Source organism: Crassostrea angulata, chromosome 10 (genome assembly GCF_025612915.1).
Source record: "Crassostrea angulata isolate pt1a10 chromosome 10, ASM2561291v2, whole genome shotgun sequence".
NCBI lineage: Eukaryota > Metazoa > Mollusca > Bivalvia > Ostreida > Ostreidae > Magallana > Magallana angulata.
This window is the reverse complement of record NC_069120.1, coordinates 37,240,277-37,244,502: the sequence shown is the minus strand read 5'-3', so window position 1 is coordinate 37,244,502 and position 4,226 is coordinate 37,240,277. Positions and strand designations below refer to the sequence as shown.

At 35.2% G+C, this 4,226-nt stretch overlaps 1 pseudogene; it reads right to left on the bottom strand.

Annotated features, from left to right (window-relative positions):
* Positions 1–1,030: 1,030 nt before the first annotated feature.
* Positions 1,031–3,220, bottom strand: LOC128165146 (uncharacterized; annotated as a pseudogene).
* Between the last annotated feature and the right edge of the window lie 1,006 nt (positions 3,221–4,226).

The window sequence follows — 4,226 nt, the reverse complement described above, 5'->3', positions numbered from 1 at the left end:
GTACTTGTAGTCAAATATAAATTCTAGAGGTTTATTGATTTTAAACTTTATTTTCATTAATTGGTGGATAGAATGTCTTCTAGAAATAAACGTGACAGTACAAAAAACAGTTTTTGTCTGCTGTTGCAACAATTAAAAAAGCTTATAGTAGAGATCCCCCTGAGAATTAATTTTCGATCGCGCCTGACCTAGTAATAGCATCGTTAGTGAAATAGACTATACTATTTTATGCAGAAAGTTCCTTGAAAATGGCTCGATATACTAAGTTTTTATGCAAAACAGACACCCATTATTTTTTTTAAAACATGGTATTGTACACCACAAGCATCAAACATGGCTATGGTTTTATCAAGCAACCCAGTGTTTATATTTTCAACCACTCTACACGTGGTTGAACACGAACGATAACTCTGTTCTAAATATATTATCGTTTAAAATAAATAACTGCTAGATGGTGAAATAAGACCTACACCTTAAAAGATTTCCACGTTTTATATAAATCAAAGCAGGATATGATATGAAAAACAACCAATACCTACGTATTTTGAGAATATTATCCGAACACTTATACTTCCGCTCGAAATTTCACAAGTTTGAACAAATCTCGGTGAAGTCTCGTGAACTTTCATTCGAGCACCTCTGGATTTATCACGTACATAGCAACGATAAAGAAAACATTCCGAACACATTCGCAGGGGTGATTATATAATCAGTACAGTGTATCAAGGTTTCGAAAATCATATTGCGACAGCTAGGTACTGTACCTGAAGCTATTTTTAGTAACAGGTACTTTCCGTCCAAACAGGTGTAGGCGAAATAATAGGAAAAAGCGCTATACCTTTTTCATTATTCTATATTAAGTGTTTATAATGTTTATGTGTAATAGAATGCATTTCTATATTATACATGTTGTAGTGCACACTTTCAAATATAAAGTTGTTTTTTTTTTAAATATGTGCATGTACATCTTACATTACTATGTACCAATCGTAGCATTTTGGAAATTACAAAACTGTGAGCTATGCATTTAGATAGGAGTAGAGAAGAAGATTTTCTAAGATTTAATTTTATTAAGTCCAATGTAGAAAAAAATGAAATGGTATATTGAACTCCTAGATAACATTCTGGTAAATAATATTTTAACAATTATTGCTGGGGTGTTTTTTTTTTCGATCAATACGATGATTTAGCTTCCCGAGAAATACAATATTCACCGAGCCGAAGTCGAGGTGAATATTGTACTAGAAGGGTATCTAAATCATCTTTTTGTTTGAAAAAAAACCCAGAAATAATTATTTTAATATACAACTCAGCGACAAATTGATACAGATATATCAAATTGAGAGTTATCTAGCCAAGATTTTGATTTAAAGCCATAGTTCAACTAGTTGGAAATGTAGTGTTTCATTGGATCTATTTTTAGTCAAATGTCGAGAAAATCAAATGTTATATTGACATCGTGCATATGAATATACCGTTCTAGGGTTTTTTCTAGATAGATGGATATGAGCCAACCAGGGAGCAAGAAATTGGCCAGTCATATCATAATTGATAAATATTTGAATTATGATCTCCTTTGAGTTTTGATATGAGGTGGCTTACAAATACAGGCATCTGAAATGATCGACGCCTTAATATACCGATTACATTTTTATTTTAGTTGAAGAGAATCCATTTTATTGATATTTAGTAAAGTTTCCAGCCATTAAAGGATGATCGCCAGTCTGAGTGACTCCTGAGATTTCCGACGTGACCCAATGTAGGGTGAGTACGAACAAAAACAACATCGCCCTGATTAACCTCGACAACCACAATACCTGTAGGACTTCTGATATTAGAAGCACCTTCCGCGTCTGTAAGCATAGCCCCAACTACATTAGAATTCACAACAAGCTGAGAAAAGATGTACCCTCCCCAGTTACAGTAGAGATTCCACGTAAACACGTAAACACCGTGTTGTGGCGCGGTGAATGCTCCTGTATGTTTGTTATAATGATTGCCAATGTTTGTTATAATGGTGTCAAAGTGAATAGTAAAATCGTTAGATAGGCTCGTTGAAGAGACAGACACGTATGCAGAAAATGCAGCACCATCTGGGAATGGGGTGGAGGTTGATTGGATTCCTGAAATGCATCAATGGTACAGAACCTGTACTGTCCTACACAGTATGATAAATTCCCAATGTTTTCAATGTCATATAAATTGAAATATTGTCGAGTACAAGTATATGATCGTAGTTAAGATGGTATGGAACACTTCTATGTTGTGACGTATACTAGTACTACTTATCGAAATAAAGGATAAAATGAAATGTAATTTTATAAATAGTTCCTTTCCAAAAGTTGTCATCTAATAACGTAGCGCAGTGGTTTCGAGGGTCCACTACGAATCTGTAAGTCATCTGTGTAAATCCCGCTAGGGATTTTAAAGTTTATACCTATGCGAAAAAATCTTAAACGTATTTTTGGCCAAATACATGTATTGTAAAATTTGAAAATTCTAAACCGGTGAAAGTATAATAATTATATTGTTCTTCTATTCACATTATTATCGACAGATGTCTCACACTACCTTTATATAATATACAGTTAGTAATTTACCTGTGAGGAGACGTTTTTCGTTCAATGCACTCGGTTTATTCTCTAACTGATTAATTTTGCGTTTTACCATTGCCGTTTTGCGATGTACCTCCATCTCATTGCCTTTGGGTAATGATGGCCCGGTAGTCGTGTTTACTTTCCTCGAATCATCCGTTTTCAGATTACCAAGTAAAGTACTCGAATATCTCTTATTGACCCTATAGTTAGTTTTTTCTGTTGTCAATCTGGATTTCAGAAACCAGTTAGAAGATTCTAAATCTGCAATCCTAGCTTCAAGTTTCTCCGTCCGGCGGCTAGAGATAAGAACAAGTTCTTCTAAAGATTTCAGTCTACTTTTCAGGTAACTATTGTCCTCTTGAATAATTTTGAACATCGCGTCTACTTTAATGTTATCCGTTTGATGGTTTTGGAATTTCTCATTTAGATTTGCCAATAGTTTCTCTAGATTATCAAGCCTCTCTCTGCAAGTGTCGTCTGACGACAAGCCATAGACATCCAGAACAAAGTGGATGAGGACAACTACAAGAGCTATTGTCTTTACTGTCGCCATTTTCCTCTGCACTAGTTGCGTACTGTGTGCAGCTGGTGTGAGGGTTGGTTCCTTTTTGATAAGCATTCATGAACTTAACCTAGGTTCGTTTATATGATAAGAACACAGTATATGGAACGACACCATTTTTTTGTCGGTATAACACAGATTATTAATTGATTGTTGTAAGGCCTATAAAAAATTGTGTGTTTAGGGTAACACTGATGAAAAAATTAGGTTAGGTAGGTAGGAATTTTTTTAATCATATATTTTTCTGCATGAATCCTAAGAATGTTTGTTTGTGTCATATTTAAAAACAGATTTTTTAATAGAAATAATATAAAATTCCCAATGAAACATTTAAAAAAGGTATGATCTGGGCATTGTTGTAGGTTAGGTCGGGTTACCCTAATCGCACAACTTTTTTAGGCCTAATATGAATACTGACAACAAACTTAGGCGCCGGAACCGGTGGGGTTAGCCCCCCCCCCCCCCCGGTTTTTTTCAAAGTTGGACATAACCATAACCAAAGATCTTTTTGTTCTTTCTTTTTTTTTTGCTTGTCAAGATTTTTTATCAGCCCCCCCCCCTTCCCCACTTTCAATTTCTTCTCGACGCCACTGTCAAAGATGTTGAAATAATTACATAGTGCAATGAAAACTGAGCCACATAGTGGAATTTTGATGAAGAAGCTGGTGTTGTTTAGTGCCATTTCCCCCTAGCAATATTTCCCCATGAAAAATGACTATACAGCAGAATTACTATTTCCTCCGGGAAATTGCTACATAGTAGAGTTACCTCCATGAAAAGCTGGCTATATAGTGGCATTTACCTCCTTTTTATAGCCAGGTTACCCACACGAGGGTGTAATGTACAGTGGACTTCCCCCTTTCTTTCATTCTGGTCATGTTTATGGTGGAATATTCGTGTCAATATTTCGCAATATCTGAATTTGTAACTTTGTTTACCCATAATGAAGAGTAACAAAAGCTTATCTCCTCACTCGGCAAATTTTGACTATTTTTTGTGTGTATCTTATGAAGAAAGGCCGGGATTAGATATTGTCAAAACCATTGTCCCTTTTATTCTCAAAAGGC